We start from the raw sequence: 19,492 nt of genomic DNA, 5'->3' as shown, positions 1-19,492 counted from the left end.
TTCTTCCAGGCTTTCCAACCAAAATTATCTACGAAATTATTTCTCCCATGCGCGCTACATGCCTCGTCCATCTCATACTCCCTCATTTTATCATCCTAACAAATATTTGGTGAACAGTAAAAATTATGGAGTTTCTCATTTATTTTCCTAAGCACCATATTATAAACACCTTTAATTAATGTTATTACCTTAGGGTTAGAACCAAGTTTCACGCCCATATAAAACGGGTAAAATTATAATCTCGTATAGAAGATTCGAACTGCATTTCCCGAGTTTAATTTGATTTAATTTCCTCTTCAGTGCAGTTTTAATTAATTATACGCGATCTCCGATACGAAATTAGTCACATTTTGAAAGGTTTTATTAGCTTTATATTCTGGTGACAAGACATGGACATACCCTTAGATTTTTCCTCACTTACATGCTGTATTCAGTTAGGGGCAAAATAATTTTGTGTTGTAATAATTAACGCTGTAGACCAGTGTTCCGGAACAGTATGCCACCACAACATCGTTTTATAATTATCCTTCCATCTACGCTTAGTTCCTCCAAGTAGCCTTCTTCCTTCAGGATTTTTAAGGAAGGTTTTTCGTACTAATTTCTGAATCGGTTGGAATATTTCTTTGAAATAAATCAAGTTGAAATTAATCATAACTAGTTGTCTAAGTTTTGTTTTGTTAAAATTTGCACTGAATATTTTATCTTGCATTGTGCGGACAGGTCATTTTTAAAAAACTCGTATATAATTTATCATTTGCAGAAGTAACTTTACCTCATACTATTAGCAATTTATCATTTGGTGGAAAAGTTATTTATTATTAACTGACGTGTCGTGAAACAGGCATTGTGCAAGGAGCAGTGGTCAGCCCACTTTTAAAAACGAGAGAGACAGTGTTTGAATATCGGTAGGTGTGCAAGATCTTGTGAAATTTTCTTTTCATGGTTACTTCGGTATATCAGTCTACTTTCACAAACAGGATACATGTTTTCGAATACGGGTACGTATACAAGTTTTGTTAGTTTCCTGTTTGTGTATTCGTTGCATGAAATGAGCGCATTTGGAACTGGCTATGTTTATCTGTCTGTCTGTCTAATCTAGGGTAGTTGAGGCTAGGCTATGTTTCATTACGCTAGATTGGATTCGGCTAGAATAGATTGTGTTATTTTAGGTTAGGCTAAGCCAGGCTAACTAGATTATGCTAGACAAAGCTACGCTTGTTTAAGCTGGGGTAGGTTACATGAAGTTAGATTCCGAGAGCTAGGCTCATTTATAACTAAAAATTTCAAATAAATTTAATGGAAACTGTGTATTACAGTATGAATTAAACCTTTCTAGTCTTCTTATGGCTACTTTGTTACATCAGAGAGAAGTGGGGTTTTGAAATATACCCAATACCCTCGCCTTTTCCAAAAACAAGCCTGTTTATAACATTATTTCAGAGTTAAACGGCTTTAAATGGTTTTCTTTGTTTTTACTTCTAGTCTCCAAAGTTTTGATATGCAGCTGATGGACTACACAGATCAGAAAACCAGAAAACCATCTTTATTTCTGATAACGTCTCTTTGTTTGACATTTGGATTAGGGAAAAACTTCCACTATTGGCTGTTGATTTTGCTTATGTGACAAATGGCTTCTTTTGAGTTAGACGTACAGTGGAGTTTGACCCTTGGGTCTACTTGAAAAAGTGTTGTTTTAGTGTGCAGAAGGCCTTCCTGAATGTAGCTCATGTTACCCAAACAGCCTCATCGAACCTGTTTGGTTGACGGATTAGCTTCAAAATTCAACCAAAATTTGGGGAAGTTTAATGTGGTCCATCAATAACATAAATGGTAATTACTGTATCCACTTCCTCCTCCACTCAACCTTCTTCGCTTACATCAGCTTAAATTACGCAGTTCGGGTCTCATTTTGACTGGATTGTATCTCCTTCATGGCACTGGATGAATTCTCCTCTGTGGGACTTTGTTGATATCAAGACCTGTAGCAGTTTATACACAAGAGCTGTGCCAAGATAATTATAATTGGTCTCAGGCTTGAATCGTTGTGGGTTTGGGATGGCGGCAAGGAGGGGGGGATGCCTGTAGTTTCGATCCTACGCCATCAGACCCCGTTAACTGAAATGCTTGTTGCAGAGCCGGAGTGCCGTGAAATTGATTGGACGCAAGCAAAGCACAACCACAACGAACGGAAAGCAGCTTTCTGCCGCCTGTGACGTGCATAAAACTTGCTTCGTCATTTTGGTTTCACCTATCTCGAAACAAAATGTTTTAAGCTGTGTAAATCTGTGGTTTTCACGGTGATCCTAATTCACGGTAGTGTCTTCTGGGTATGATAACGAGCATGTCTGTGGTTTATTGAACGACGTTGTAAGTACCTTGTAACTGTTGGATAATGGATAAAAGGAATATTGAAGGAATCAGTTGTTGCATATCTTAAGTTATTAGGCCTATACCGGCATTTATCTGAAGGGGCCGTGAAAAAATGGGTCAAGATAGTTGGTCTCAGTACTGAGATTTTTACCCGGGGCCTTTCTTTGTATGTAGCAGAATTGATAACCAGGAGACCGCGACGTTTGGATATAATATTTCTAAATTATAAAATTAACTGGCGTTTTGGAGGAATTTAGTGTTCCTCTCTTCACATTATATCACTTTGAAGAAGGAAGCATAGTAATGCGTCGAAATGATAAATTTTACCGATGTTTCTTCCTTGATGATTGAAATAATCTCAGGTTGGGTTAATTTTTAAATAAAGTGTAGCATAGTGACTGAATTTCATAGAAACATGTTGTATCCTAGATATAATTTTCCCTGAAGAACAAAGCACCTGTATTATAACATATTTCGAAGGAATAAGCCTAGTATTTTATCATCCCTCGAGAAGCATATAGCAGTTGTTTTTACAAAATGTCGGCAGTTTTTACCATTTCAACGCCGTATTGTACTCGGGACAATGGCTACTTCGATTAACAAGGCTATATCAGTTGCACAGTTTATAAAGCGTCAGGTGATACATGTATGTAAATTGTAAATACGAGAGGAAGTGGTTTATTGTCAGGTTATTCAACGACGTGGCCTCAACTATAGAGGTTACATATTTTCGGACAAGATGAGAAAATAATTGTGAATGGAATGCTCGCAATAATTTGGAAGGAAGCTTTTGTGGCCTGCTTCAAATTGCTCTGGAGACAGAGAGAGAGAGAGAGGAAAATCACGGAAATCGTCAGATTGGATAACCGATAATACGACCAAGGCTTGAACCCTATACCAAAATGCAACTCAGATGGTTTTAATTTTGCACGAACACCAGATGGAAGTGTTGTGGACTTTGAAGTGGCATCCGATTTTGCCTGTTTGTCTAGGGTACTTTGGAAACCTTGTATTATGCACTGTCTGGTTATTGTTGTGCTATTGATGTATCTCACTTTCAGGATACTTGCGTAGAAGCATCCGTGGTGAGACTAGTCGTAATGTCGTGAGGTTAACGTTGAATTAAAAATAAAATTGAACATGTTTAAAAGCAGTTATATTCTCATTTGTGCTTATAACATACCTGCAGCTAGTGGTCAAATCTAGAGGACATATAGCACACATCTGGTCCGGGATAGGTTCAGTTTTGGGCTTTTGTGAACACGGCAATGAACAGACCAGCAATTACGTATTCGCCTACTTAAGAAGTTCAAATGTCAGGGTAATGACTTTTGCTTTCCATAAAAAGTTAGGTTATTTCTTTACAAGCTGGCCAACTATTCTCAAACACACTGATCTACAAAATTATCTGGTTGTTAACTAATTTATTAGCAAGCTAGCCGTTCAGTCATTAAGTAGGTGACGTTATTTTGCAGCGTTGTTATCTGAATAGTTGAGGTGTGTCACTGGTACCATTGCATGGCTTACGGCTGTGTGTCGCATAGGTTTTTCTTCAACTTTCATTTAATAACGTGTGCAGGGTATATATCCCTACAGTTGCGAACGGTTCTGTGGCAAGAAACGATGTTCTTCATTCAAAAGAACGCGTTGATATTTTATTTTATTATTCTACGTCAGCGCCCTCAGAGGTTAGATGATCGCTAGTTTTTTTTTTCTGGATGTATATCGTGTTTAATAAACCGCACTTTTATGTGTTATTAAAATGTTTTTACAGTATCTTTTAATCTGTACCTTGACAACTTGTCAGAAATGGATTTATGTATATTCATTTTTTTTAGTTATGGATGTGGGTGGAAACGAATTATCTGTCTCGAGTAAAGCGTGCTTTATTATAGCTGTCGTAGAATATATACAAATGAGTAGCTCTATTTTTACAGATAACAAGTCTTTTTTGTGTTGTATAGAATTTCTTACGTTCTTTATATGAGAATTGATTGACAAGCGTTAATGCTACTGGTGGTAACAGATGTTGTTACACGTAAGCATTATGTAAAAAGTTGTATTGTGTGATTAAAAAATTGTATTTATTTTTAGTCATTATTTTCAAGGGTAGAGATAACTTATCGGCATAGCCTGTTACGTTTATTGGGGTATTAAGGCAGGCTGGCTTGGACTTTTGCATTATTATGTACTATTTTTATTTATCTGGTACTATTACGATAGTTAAATGAAATACCGGTTTAATGATATGCATGTGTAATGCTTAAAACAAGAAACGTATACATATTTCTTTGTAAGGTAGCCGTAGTTAAAGAGCAATATTACGGATCGTGGAATTTACTTTCTTTAACCCTGTCAAGAACAGCTTAGTTATATGTTAAGGCATGGAAATATTACATAAAATATACGCTGTATCTTTTTATCTTGGGGTGCAAAGGCTATTCATTTTTACACTTAAAATTATTTATTGTCAGGACTTTTTCCATCGTCTATTCTCTAAAACAACGACGTTTCGGAGGCTGGTTCTATCTCCATCTTTAAGTGAGAGGTACTGGACAGTGACAGAGACTAGCTCTATCTAAGGGACCCAACAGAGTAGGTACCTAACACCTGAAGACTGAGACAGAACCAGCCTCCGAAACGTCGTGGTTTTAAAGAACATACGATGGAAAGAGTCCTGACAATGAATAATTTTAAGTGTAAACTACCGTCGTCAAAAACCTTTAGAATTGATTTATTCATTTTTGTTTTCTTATTGTAACATCCAGGTGTTTGATCTCGCAGTGCGTGGGTCGAAAGTTCTGTGATGCAGTGCGCTAGATGATAGCAGCTGTGTTGGGAGCCAGTTTATCTTAATTCTCACAGTTATCAAACCTCACGCTAAAAACGCAAATTTTTTGTCTTGTGTATTCACTGAATGTTGTTTCTGAAGCGCCTACGTCCCAAACAAAATAACTGTCAGAAATCGTTTAACGTACGCCTTTCAATATCGTGGTAATCTCTTACACAAACACACAGTTTCATACACTGAAGAAGAAATATATATATTTTTCATCACAAACTCAATTCTTTTATGTTTTCATTCTGGTGAAGAGAGAAAAATTAATTCGGGAAATCAACATATTCACACAATAGAGTCCAGGTCGTTTTCAAATAAAAAATTAATTTTATATACAAAAAAGAGGAGAATTATTCCCCACTTGTATGTTCTGTGGTTGAAAATCAACATTATTCCGACTTCGTTTAATTTGAAAAATTATAGGTCTACCCTACCAATACTTGTGGATGCGGCAAGAATTATATTACTCATTTATCGATGTTTGTCTACCGAGTTCTAACGTCGTGCATACTTCGCGGTACATGTCAATGTTTCGGAGGAAAATATTGCTTCCATCTTCTGTTCTGCAGATCGTGCAGTATTGTTAGGTTAATAAAATTTTTGTTGCAACGAAAGCCTGCGCTTAAAATACGATACGAAGACTATTGAATGTTGGTATGGAAATATCTTGTAAAACGTTCAAGAAAAATACGAAGAAGGAGATGAGAGAATTTGGAGGAGGATGGTAGGTGGATGTCTGATGTAGCTTTATGGTGTTAACGGCGTTGGTCCTTCGAAATGTACCACCACAGAATTAGTTATTAGGTGGAAAATTACTGACGGTTCGTGGACGTCATGTAGTATATGGGAGGTGGTCGATTATTTCTGTAACTCAGATCCGTAAAGTCAGTTTATTTATTAGGAAGTCAGTGTCATCAAAACTTCTGGCTGACCATTGTGATTCTTGCACGATTAAAATAAGTCATGCTTCTTGGAAGTGTGTCAGATGTTCATTTCTGACACGAAGATAGTCTATTAGATGCTTGCCAAGTATATTTAATATGGTGACTGTAGGATTTGAGGTTTTCACGGCGGTGAATACGAAGATGGCTGTCTTCTGGGTTGTTGGGCAGTGTAGTCTGGTAGAAGTTGACCGACGTACCCAGAGTACCCATTACATTCTTCGTGTTTGAAATTTCTTATAGATTCAACACCTAACCGGATACCTCTATCTTAAGAAAGCCCAAAATATTTTTTTTTTACTTGTTATTTGGGTAAGCTTCGATAAACACTATTACGGTGATAAAATAATAACAGGTTCGACAGGCGGGACATGGAATGATCAGAAATGCATAATATTTTATCCTGAAATCTTGAAGGAATGTGACGACATTGAAAATGTAAATGGGGAGATAATATCGAAGTTTATTTTTGAAGTAGTGTGAGGTTAGGTTAGAGACCAGTGGAGGTTTCTTGTGAAGAATATAACGCACCTTCGGAATCCATTAAAGTCTTAACAATTTCTTGGCCATTTTCTATATAAGTCTGTTATAATTTATCTCCTTTACTCCATATTTTCTGGGGCAGAAAGTCTTCCGAGAAATATGTATTTTAGTGCTGCCCGAGTTCGGTTTTAAACAGATTTTATTGTATAATAATCTTTAAAAATATATATCCAGCCTTCCATCGTCATAAACCTGTCTCAAAACACACAAATCTTCCAAACGAGATGCCGTTGTACGAGACACGAGGTAGCCTTCAACTGATAACATAAACCACCAAGATTAAACGTTGGTTTTGAAATCATTTTACTGTTACGAGTAGCTGTAGAGTGTGCTTGCAGAGTTTGGTTAAATCGATAATCACGTTTATTATCTATCCTACGGACTGGCTGACCATGAGTCTGCGGTGCTATCGGGTTAATCGTGGATGATATAACAGGCGTCAGAGGCAGGATTGCCAACCGTCAGTATAAAACGCAAAATTCCTACAGTCGGCTTCCTCCCATCCTCCGGCAACATTTATGTATCTCTGTCTCTCTTACTGTGTGCTGCCTCAGTCCATCAGGGGCTGATTGTGTTTCGTATATGGCAATCAAATAACTTTCCATAGAGCTTACATACAGACTGCCATAATTATGTTTGCCTCTCCCCATACAGGGCTATCAAGTGGAGCTTTTATACGGAATGTACAGCCCGTAGTGCAAGAAGGGCATAACTCAGATTCCGTATTGTTACGATATCGTTGTAACGCGAGTTATATAAACACCTGATGCAATTTTCACGAAAGTCAATGCAGTGAACATAACACGGTAATCAAATTTTCTGCAAACGTCAATGTGTCAATAGATTATCCTTTATTTTAATATGATTTGCCTCTCACCTTTCTTGTTCTGAACCCTACTACCGATCTGCACGTGTCTGTCCGTCCGTGTCCTGATTTAATTACATCGACACCAACGGAACTGTTTTGGTGTGCCTTGGTGTGAACAAAGGTGCAACCCGTATTTGATAAGTGCGTTTCGAAAATGAAAAATTTAACAGAACCTAAACGCAAGCTTGCTACTTGGTAGACATATATAGACTTTAACTGAATTTTATAGAATTGTATTGATTTTGTTTGATTCTGCGAGAGATGAGAAATGCATGCAGAATTTTAGACGGAACACAGTATGTCTTCACTTAATTTTAAAGTATGCTTTACATAGGGTCCTAAATACATATTACAGTAATTTACTAATAAAACAAAGAACCAACATGACGGCCCTGACGAGGATAAATAAAAATGTATCTTTGTCTTCTCATATGAAGCTGTTATAGAGTTATTAAGTATTCTGCATTCTTTAACATAAGCGATGAACACATTGTTGGCTCGCCCATGTCTGTCTGTCAGTCTTTCTGTCCGTTTTTCACAGGGTTACTCAACCTGCATGACCTTGGATGACGTTAGTTCAAGAATGAGGTATGACGTAACTGTGAAATCTTTAATGTAATAATAATAATGAAGAAAAAGTAATTCAAATTATTGTAGGAGCAACTGAAACTGTCTCCAAGTCACTCAAAAAATATTTGGCAACATCCCGGGCGAACACAACATTAGGGAACTTCAGAAAACTGCCATTTTTGGATCTTCATACATCATTCGAAAGACGCTCATGTAAAATATGTAATGCCTTATACGAAATCTGTGTAATGCATGTAACACGTATTAAAAGAGAAAATGTATTTCAGAAATAGCTGCTGCACTATGTACCTCAGGGGCAAGGTTTGTCTCGGGTAAACAGAGTAAATACCCTGTAAAATGGTAAAAGATGCAATAATAATAATTTCAAGGGTGGATAATTTAAATGCGTATTAAATGACAACAAAACATTTGTTGAGTAGTTGATCAGATTAGTGTAGCAGTAACATTGCTTATGGAACACGCTCATTTTGTTATGAGATGTCTCGCTGTTGTGAAATGCTCGTGTTCTTTGTTAATGTCATCACTTCTTCCCACGTGGCTTCACCACTTCCATTATCATTAGTATTTCATCGCCACACGTGAGCTCAACATGACATTCTTATCCCACTGTTTAAACTCAGGGCTGTTTCTCTTCGTAACAGACTGCACAGCTGTTTCCTTCAACGCTTTGATGCAGCGTTAACAATATGTACCACATATTTTAAGTGCTTCACACTTTTTCCACAGTGTATTTTTGGGTTTTATTTAAATGTCAGAATTAATAGCGATTATTTTCGTTATTATTCAAATTAGTGATTAAACAAAGTTGATTTTTGTGATGAAGACATATCTTTACATCAGTAAGATCTGAATTTTTTGATGATATTTATACCAAACTTGCTACTGCTTGCTTAAATTAATCAAAATTACCTCCATGTTCTGGAGGTTACAAATGTTATGGTTATATATTATCCATATTATCGACCACTGCTTGATGCAACTAGAAGCTTAAAAGTATTTATATGCTATCGCTACTAATCACCCCAGCGTCGAACTACAAAGTTTTATTCTCGGACCAGCACATGTCATGATAATATTAAAGTCGCGTCTTAGTATGAGTTGTTCTTATTAAGTGGGGCGTTGCAGGTTTATAGTCGAGGGTGAAAACCACGTTCAAGGAACTTTGGAAAGATCTTCACAGACAACGCTTGGTGGTGGCCTGTGGGGTGGCGTTGAAATACACGTTTCTATCGTGTTATTTAGAAGTTTTTGTACAGTACAATACTGGCTTACGAAAGAGGTTATATAGCCAAAAAGATGTAATTTATGTTCAGTTTTGTACGGCAAATCTTCCAGAACTTGAGGGAAGAAATTTGTTAATTTCATTGCGATTTTATGTACGCTAACTTGAAAGAGAATAAGAAAACAGAGAAAGAAGAAAATAATATTAAAACGGATTCCAAAAGAATCTTTCATGCGTGGTCTGGATTAAAATAGCTCAGGATAGAATAAAATGATTGAATATCTTGAACACGATAATGAACATTGACGTATCATAAAATGTGAGATATTTTTGTCATTTAAACAACTATTATTCTGTATTATTTAGCTAGTTAGGTTAGGTTCTTATTACCAGCTTTTGTATGATCTAGTATGTTTCAAGCAGTTCTACTGTGTATAACGTTATATTGCACTAGAAGAATTATTTTAACTGAACGGTTTGAATATAAATCTATTTGTAGGCGTCTTATAGTAGTGTTCAGTTTTGATAGTCATTTTTTGTTCCTTTTATTGCAGATTTGTGGAAAGATTCAGCGCGTGACCTAAGACCTAGGCCTACGTAGGAAGAAATTACCTGAGCAGGTAATCTTCAGTTTCAAAACGTGCAGACTTTCATTAAGAACTCAGCCCTCCCTCGTGTTACCGCGAAACACAAAATGAAAAATCCTTTCATAAGTGTCAAGTAATATTAAGAACAGACTATTATACTAGGATTGAAATTCTGCTATGTTTAGCTTCTGTACTTCTAAAGAAATTATCTTGATCTAACATCGTGGCCGAGGTGTTAGCACAACTCCTTCGTATTTAGAAGCCCCGGGTTTAAATATCGTCCTGGAGATATGATATACCAAGGTTTTCATGGTTTTCCTCAGTCTCCTGCAGATTTTTTCACAGATTAATAAAATGTCAACTCCAGCTTCCTTCCATATCCTTTTGTAGCCATTATTTATAAATCATTCTAAAAATTCTGAGCTACTCACAGCGTCATAAAATAAACAATAAATAAATACACAAGGAAAAAGTCGTCTAACAGCGAAATGGTTTAGTGGGGGAGGGTTTAACAATTAAATCATCCACCAGATATAAATCAGACGAAATGCTACGTGATTTGAACTAATTTGACAATTGTACCGTCGCGATTTCATGATCCTTGAACCTGCCTGAGTGTTACGTAGCAATCAACAGCTTGGGCGGAAAAATTTAGCGCTGTTATCAGCTCTTTATTGAATTTCAAACGTGTATACAGTCCACATACCAGGAAAAAAGCCCTGCTAGGATTGTGATATACGCGGATGCGCAAGATTTCGCGGTGAGTGACGACCCATCCTAAAACCATTCGTTCCACAACCACTGAACGAACAACAGACGACAGGCTTTCATGTGGTATAATGGGTACAGCTTTAAGATAACCTCACAGTGACACAGTGATTTAATATAGAATATTATCGCAACACCCGCAGAACACATTACAGGTGCGTTCACTACACGCTACTCTTAACTGCTTGATGTTTTCAGTCTGTGTGTAGTAGTGTAAAACTCTGACGTATCACACTTCCCACCAATAGCAGCCCTGTAGTCCACTTGATAGTAAACATTCCCCCTGCACCGCCCCAGAAACGACTTCCTCCGAAGGGCTTTTCTCCTGGTCTGTGGACAGTACGTGGTGTCTCAAGGTTACAGATGACAATACATAGAGTAGACTGTCGGCTGAAAGATTGGTCAGGTGATTCACTGGCAGAACGGAGCAGGTGACATCTGACGCGTTACTTGGGTAATGCTGTTTCGAGACGGATATTACAGGGCGCTGAATGAAGGATAGTCAAATCTGATGTCTGTTATGTTGTTTCTTGTTTCAGTACCGCGCAAAACAACTGCTTTAACAAGCTTGTGTTACTATAAAACGTCAAATTCCTGCCCGCAACTTGCAACCCTTCGAATACAGCCCTCGCCCAGAAGCATGCTGTCCCACTTTATCTAGCTTTATCTCTCGGGCCGGCAGAGGGGGTGGCGGTGGTGTTGCCAATTAGAGAGGAGAATGTAGAACCCCCACCTACCACCCCTGACTCCCTAGAAACTGCCTGTATGCGGCAGTTAGATAGCGCAGTCGGTAGACAGGATAATTAGCAGGGAACAGTAATCCTTATGCCGCCCTGATAATATATAGGGGGTTTATAATTAAGGGGTTTACTTACCCCCCCCCCCATACGTGTCCTGTAGATCTAATACTTCCGTAACTGAGCTTAAAAAATTGAAATATTTCTAAGCTAAAGAATTGCTTTGAGCTTTGGTGTTAAGAATAAATACAGTCGTTTTTTTCAAAGATCTAGACAGATTAAAGAAATTGTTCTGGTATTTATAAATTTGAATTTCAATATAGGTTAATTTCTAGTAGCACATTTATAATTTTTTTTGCATGTTCTTCGCGCGGTAAACATTGTTATAATTAATTTTTACTTGTATGTTTATTTTACATGTAATAGGTGTTAATTAAACTAATGACTTACGCGTAATAAGGCCAGCTTAAGGAAAAAGTATACATGTATTTTTACATTATATTTTGTGGTTTCATAATCCATAACAAATAGATAAAAATCTCTATTTAAATTGTGTAAATTCTTACAACAAAGGAATGGAAATTTAAGCTGATATTTGGCGCCTTTAACTGAACATTAAAGTATCCCACGTGTAGTTGTTCTGCTTCTTATATCCCTGTGTACTATATTCTGCCCTGATATATCAGAACTAGGAAAGAATAGAGTGGATTATGTGTACAAAGATGTTACAGAACCTAATGGAATATGCAAAAAACACGTAATAAAACTAGATGTTTTTCTGTTTTATTTCTTCCACCTTTATCTTACGTTTTTATGTCACTCTTGATTGTCTCTCGTAATGGTACATAACAATAAGATCCATTCATCCCTTTTTTGCTTCTAGAAAGAGAAACAAGTTAGTGGAAATATGGAAGGTAATCCATTGTTATCCGTATTCCCTGGAGATTCGCAGAGAGAGGGGGGGGGGGGTCGGGTCCTAACTGCCATTTTCTGAACAGTTTTAAGTTGCAGGACGTACTTAAGTTTAGACAGAAACGAAGTATATGGAATAAATGTGAATATTTCACTCCATGTTCTTCGTAATGGATGCTACGTTGTACGTTTTTAATGGCTGGTATTTAGCTAATATTAAATAGCTTGTGATAATGGCGTCACTTTAAACTTTGTTTGCTGCAAGACAGAATGGCTATCGCTTTAAATTGTTTTTCAGTTTGAGGAATGATCAAGTCCTTGTAGTAATTATTAAGTTTGCTTTTACGTTGTAGTTTTAAAACTGGATTCGCATATAATTGCGTTGTGTCTTCAGTTAGAAGAGAAACTTAGGTATCATTATTGGTAATGGGTTTCTTAAACTTAAAATGTTAGGCAAATATCGCTTCTTAGAAACTGTTTATCTGTCATTAGACAATGTTTAGTGCTTGTGCGCAAAGATTATTATTGTAATAAAATGAATACGAATCATTGGTGGGGCATATAGCATGCATTGGAGAGGTAAGAAATTTATGACCGAAAATTTTGAAGGAAAGAGACCACTTGGAAGACTTAGGTGTCGATGGAAAATAATATTAAATTTTATTTTATATGCCAGACTGGGGTATACATTAATCCAGTCATGGTAGGTGCCATTGATGGGCTGTTTTGAACATCGGGTTTTATAAAATGTTTTTACTGGGTTAAGGATTCTGCTGGAGGGTGCGTTGTCGTTCTAAGTTGATTGAGAATGAGTTGAAATTTTGTGTTTTTGATATTAAAATGAGTTTGTGTAGTAATTGGCATAGTGAATCACGACTATCTGTTTTAGCTGTTGGCAAGGCATTGTTCTGTGTCATTGCCGGAGAAGAAATTAAACGGTTTGTATCGCAGTACACCCGGGTTATGCTTAATTGAATGTGTGTGAATAAAAATGTCACATGTCAAAGGCAAAGCTACGTAATTTAGGATATTAACAGAAAAAAATAGCAACCATGGTAACAAAATGTATCATTCTTGTCAACTGCTGTTTGAGAAACAATGCTGTCTAAATTAATGTAAACAGTTTATCTTCACTTTGTTGGAAGTTTCGTTTATATGACGTATGTCACTTTCGTTCTGACGCATTCTGTTACTCCAGTGAGACCAGCCCCTTGTGTGTATAAAGTCAGTGCTGTGGGAAATTCATTTAATTTCGCAAGGACTTATTGATATTCACGGAGGAGTTAGAGCAATATGAGAAACTGTGAAGTCCTAGATGAGAAATTAAACTAGAAGATGTTATTCCATAAGCAAGCGAGGGCACAAATATGCGTCTTTTAGAAGATTAATAGACTTATTTTTAATGAAATGTGAATGTCCTCTGGAAATGCTATGTATTAATTGCTTTGACTCATGATGTAAAGAATTTAAGATATTATTTTAGTCGTTTCTCGGTGAATATAACTTAAGCTCATGGTTCTACTTTATACTAACACGACATGCATACTATTATAATAATATGAGCCGGGATAGCGCAGTCAGTATAGTGACTAGCTACGGGCTGGACGACCGGGGTTCGATCCTCGACGGGGGCAGAGGATTTTTCCTCTAGCCTCTGCGTCCAGACCGGCTCTGGGGCCCACCCAGCCTCCTCTACAATAGGTACCGGGGTCCTTTCCCGGGGGTAAAGCCGGCCGGGGCGTGATGCTGACCACTCACCCCCATCTAGTGCCGAGGTCAAGGAAGAGAGGAGCTATACCTCCTCTCACCCCAAACGCCTACATGGCGTATAGTGGGACAAACTTTACTTTACTTTACTTTTACTACTATAATAATAGTACTAATACTATTAAAAATAATAGGTTGACTGGCTGGCTAACTAAAAGTGTCGAGTTAAAATAGCTGGTAGACTGGGTTAGATATAAGCTGGGTATTGTCAATACACTTCTTGAAGATTATTACTGTGCCCTACCGAATTAACTGTAGGGTGAATCTGAATGCAGTAGTCACGGTTGATTTATTTAACGACGTTTACCAAATGCATGTCGTGTAGCGTCGAATTGTAGGATGGTTGTGAATAAATCGGAGTGGATGTCGAAAAAGAATTTGTAATCTGTTTAAAGGGGCTGTCTTAGCATTGTCTCTGAGGGGATAGTTAAATTACGTAAAACTTGGATTAGCCGGTCTCCGTGTAGGGATTGTAACCTAAGACCTCCCGAATACAAAGCACGGGTGGTTACCACTAGTGTTACATTCGGTAGAAATATTGTTCGGTGCATTTTCGTGGGGTCTAGGTAAAAAGCGTGATGAATCTGAATTACGAAAGCTGGTCACATTGTCTGAATTCGATTTGGATAATTCTCAAAATGGAAAGCATGAATTCTGAAACTGTACTTTAACTATTTGGTATATAGAAGGGAAAATTAGGTTACAGTTCTTTGGTCAGCCCTGTTTTGAGTGTCCAAACGTGATATATAGGACATTGTAACTGGTATGATGAATGAAACAAGGTTGAATGATTTCTCACGGCATCCTCAATAGACCTCGCATGTCTTTTGTATGACTATTAGAGCCATAAAGTAGCTTCTCTTTTGCAATTTACATCTCTAATTGTTGTCTACTGACTCGTACTGAGCGATGAATAAGGACCTCCGCCAGTCTGGTTTAGTTTTTGGTCCATCCACACTTCAATTCTTTATTCTTAAATACGTGTTAAAGAAGTGTATAAGCCTCTTACTTAGAACTTCTATCAAAAGGTGATTCTGTACCTACTGAAAGCCGATGTAACCTTCGTAGTAAAAACTGGTCTTACTCTGAAGTTTTAATAAAAGGATTATGATCTGAAATGGTTAGACGACAAAAACTTAAAAGGGTGGTTGAAGGTTGGTTTAGGAACTTGAAATGCGTTTTCTTTAGACGTATACCACCAACTGTGGTTATCCTGTGTCCTCCTTTGTGTTAAAGGCAGGCAAGTTCTTTAAGAGTCGGCTTGGCTGAGGTTAATTTGCACAAGCGAAACGTCTATTAAACCTCGCAGCCTGTACGCGTCTTATGACCGGTCTTGATTTTTAATTTTGGTTGTATTTAACGACTGTTTTCCATTTCTATGGGCTACGGCGTTAAATGAGCTAAGGCACTTCCATATTTAATGATCTGTATTCTTACTGTGACCATTCTTAATCCAGAATTCAACACAGTTTTCAGTTGTTTTTATTATATGTAACGTGGAATGGAGAGTAATTAAGAATGTAGAATAAAAAAGGGCTTGGAAGGAAGAAGTCTAAGTAAAATGATTTTTTTTACAACTGATATTTAAATTCTGGGTGGGTTACAAAAGAAAATCACGCGTACACCAGATTAACAAAGTTTATTATTTTTATCCTTATGTAAACAACCTTAATGTAGTAGTCTTTTGAGAATCTAATAGTAGCTCAGCTAGCCAGTGCCCTTATTCTGTTGGAATCTGAAATGTCATGACGGTATTTGTAATATCTCTGTTGGGCTCTGTCCAGAGCTGAATAAATCCAATCTACGCATTCGTATATTATTTATAAAGATCTATTTTAATATTATCCTCCCGTCTGCTCTGTGGTCTTCGAAGTGGTTTTTCGACAAAAGTTATATATGCGTTTTGTTTTCTAAACCATGTGTGGTGTATACTCCATACTTAATTTAATCGCCTTTATATTATTTTTTGAACATTACAAATTATGAGGCGTCTGATTGCGTATTGTTCTCTGGCCTTCCTTAACTTATTCTCTATTTGTTCCAAATATTCTCCACGACAGTCTGTTCTCAGGTGCTTACGATATATGTTCTCGCCTCTTCAAGAAAGATAATTTCAGACGTTTACAAATCAACAAGTAAACTTATCGTTTAGTATATTTTAATCTTTACATATTTAGGTAGGAGACAAGCGAACAAATATTTCTATGTGAATAGTAGTAAGCATTACCCCAATAATTCGAATTTAATCGACTCTTTGTGTGTGTGTGTGTGTGTGTGCGCGCGCTATTCTGATTTTTTTGTGTATTTCACAAATACTTGAACTCTATGTCACATTTTCGAAGGATTTATTAAAAAAATTTATACATAATTGTGTCCTGCATTCTGGTGATTTCATCTTAACTGGCCAAATAAATTATTATCAATACCCATGTAATCTATAACACAGGAGGCGAAATGTACGGGAGTTAAAAGAACATATGAAAGGTTAGGTTATGTTAGGTTAGGTTATGTATGACATACAAGCTTGATTAAGAGATGCATTTCTTTTTTATCGTTATTTTTCGACATTTTCCTCTCTCCTCAAGTCTTTGTCCTTATTTAAATTTTACCTGTCTTTCGAAATGTTCGTGTCGATACATCGAAATACGACCTGGGTTTTGAATCCCGACCGTTAGGGGTGAACCCGTTGTGTAGGAAACTTATTATTTCGAAAGCCTGTTATTCAGTATAACTTTCCTATGGAAATAAACCTGCCTTCGTAACAAGGAGACGTTAAGTAATGAAACTTGTATTCGTGTATGAACAAGCCTCTACTTTGTGTTCGTGTGAACGAGACTTCGAAGGTCTATTATTCCAGCAGCAGTTTCTGGACTTGGTCCATTCAGACACCAAACACTATAGCAGGTAGAACTACAGCAGGGCATGGGACGCCTGTTTGTTACGCTCCCTAGTGTCCATCTAGAAACACGCCACGAGCTTCTCGCATTGCCGTCAGAATTTGCGCCGTCAAACTTCATGCTAAAAACCTCTTAATCACTTGTATTGTGAAGTTTGCTTCGTATAGTAAAGAATTTGAGGCTTTCAGAGCCCAATATCGTATTCTGGTAAATGTTTACCGACGTGCTGCATTAATCGGTATTATTCTTATTCTGATTTCAATATTTAACTGACTTCTATTTGTTAGTATTGTTCAAATCTGTATTTACATCATTGAGTTCTACAATGTAAAAATTAATTCACCAGTAAAGTGTTTTAAACATTTTAGTGGTTTTCTTGATCATGTCGAGTCTAATGCTTGATTTTAAACTCCTAAAAACTGTTTTATTCTTTATTCTTTCCAGTTTATCATTGTCATATACAGTTCGACGATACATAACCTATGAAGATTGAAATAGCGTCGTTGAAGCCCAAGAATCAGTCATTCCGTCCGTATGCCCCGTCAAGATTAATACATTTTATTTATGTTGATATTTGACATTGTGAAAATTCGTTTCCCTCACTATTCGCTGTTACAAACGTACACATGTCCATGGATCGTACCGCGCGCGGCTTGTCAGTCATATTTTAATTAAGTTGTTTTATTCATGCCGCTTGTAGCGCTGCAGGCAAACAGACTGTGATCGGTGATGAAGGTAGATTGTGCTGTCATATTCATATTTGAATTTTTAATTTGCTTTACTTTTCATATTTATTCTCTATCAATTATCTTAGCTCTGGTGTTTTATAATTGTAACGCAATTGTCAAATGTACATATTTTTTATTTACATATGGCATACTGTTTTTTATATATTTCACAAAGGTAGCTGAAAGATGAATATAATAATACACGTGCGTCTTAGTTGAATATACGTATTGTGTAGTTAATGTATTTGTTATTTTAGTGAACTGCTTCATATTAAAATATTATTTAAGTTTTAGAAATCCATTACACTGCCATTTGTACTAATGTTCTGTACAGTTGTGAAATATTTAATTTATACTGATGCTTTGAAAGCCTTTACAGGTCCTTAGAATGAATTCAATTTTACCCTATTGTTACAGTTTTATTACTTTGTCAATTTTTACATAATTTATACTGGTTTTGTAACAAAATTTACCATTTTAATAACATACTAACTAGCGTTTAAGTTGACAGATTCAGATGCCATGAGGTGAAGTTTCGGAGCTCAAAATGACACCTATAGATGTTACAAAATATATCGTTTTTACGTAACTTTAAAATTTGTTTTGTGGGTTATAAAGTTTTTAAACCAAATTAATGTACTGCTAAATTTTGGATGTAATTCGGAGTAACATTTATTGTTTACGAAATATACATTGACTTAATAAAAATAACTTCAGATTTATGATTAGAAATTTCTGTTTTATCACGGAAACGTAAAGATATTTTTTCACTAAACTAGACGTTGTAAGCTTTTTAACCACCCCTGGACTTCTGTCATCCCCTAAACTGCATGGCTACATATAAAGCCTTGTCATATGCACTACGCTGCACTTGGACACACAATGGACGGCTGGCTCTTCATGCATCAAGCCCCTATATGCTGCGGTGCACAACAATGGCTGCCTCTTGTACCCGTAACTCAGTAACGACAATCGGATGAACAAGTGAGCATCGCAGCTGTTTCCACCATATCAAACCGTGGAGTCACTCTTTTCGTATTGTTTTGTCCCGGAGATAAAATCCTATTATTAATGCGATGTTTCTGTCATATAAAAAGAAACTTTTCAAAAAAAATTTGTTTATTAAAGAATTTCGCTATGTTGGTATAGACAGTAAACATATAACATTTTAATTTTTAAAAAAATTGAAGCGTTTTGTTTTATATTGTCTTGCCTTAGGAAATACGGAATTAAAATAGACATATCAAATAAATGAAAAGGATTAAATTGTTTCGAAAAGATAAATTTTAAAATTAGCCATCATGTACAAATATGGAGTAAAGAAAACATTTCAAATTAATGAAATGGATTAAGAAATTGTTTTTAAAACAGACCAGAATATTTTTCTAATTATCTGTCGTGTGTGTAAGATAAAGCGAATCTTAATTTTGGGTCTCTCTCCATGGTTTTTAAGGATTTCCGTTCGTGTTTCTGGATCTCTTTGAAAAAAACAAGCCCATCTGGTCAGGATGTATATGTTATTTGAAGAGATTAGCAAAATAAGTCTCTCTCGGCATTTCTCAACATTTAAAGCTATCTGTTCTCTTTTAAATGTTGTTCTCGTGTGTTTTATTGCCCAAAAAGTCGTTATTTTTTTTGTTTTTATCGTCTAAAATTAAGACTGCAGTCTCTTGCTGTTTTATTGTTTTGCGTGAGTAATGTATTATATCACCGAAAGACCTT

At 36.5% G+C, this 19,492-nt stretch overlaps 1 protein-coding gene across 9 annotated transcripts in view; it reads left to right on the top strand.

Moving 5' to 3' along the window:
- The window catches only part of LOC110826973 (uncharacterized), a 311,187-nt gene that overhangs the window by 125,730 nt on the left and 165,965 nt on the right, over positions 1 to 19,492 (top strand). For 4 of the 9 annotated variants that reach the window (XM_087347823.1, XM_022058125.2, XM_022058151.2 and 1 more), the window contains one exon: positions 9,929 to 9,994. The exons of 3 other annotated variants lie outside the window; for them this stretch is intronic. The gene's annotated coding sequence lies outside the window, so the exon portion shown is untranslated. Of the gene's footprint in view, positions 1 to 891; positions 999 to 9,928; positions 9,995 to 19,492 lie in introns of those variants that run through there. 2 more of the 9 variants (XM_087347824.1, XM_087347825.1) reach the window with 2 other exon arrangements.

Source organism: Zootermopsis nevadensis, unplaced genomic scaffold, assembly GCF_977971745.1.
Source record: "Zootermopsis nevadensis isolate Lab colony 2312 unplaced genomic scaffold, Znev_1.0 Znev_ptg000012l, whole genome shotgun sequence".
Classification (NCBI taxonomy): Eukaryota; Metazoa; Arthropoda; class Insecta; order Blattodea; family Termopsidae; genus Zootermopsis; species Zootermopsis nevadensis.
This window is presented reverse-complemented; position numbering and strand designations above follow the sequence as displayed.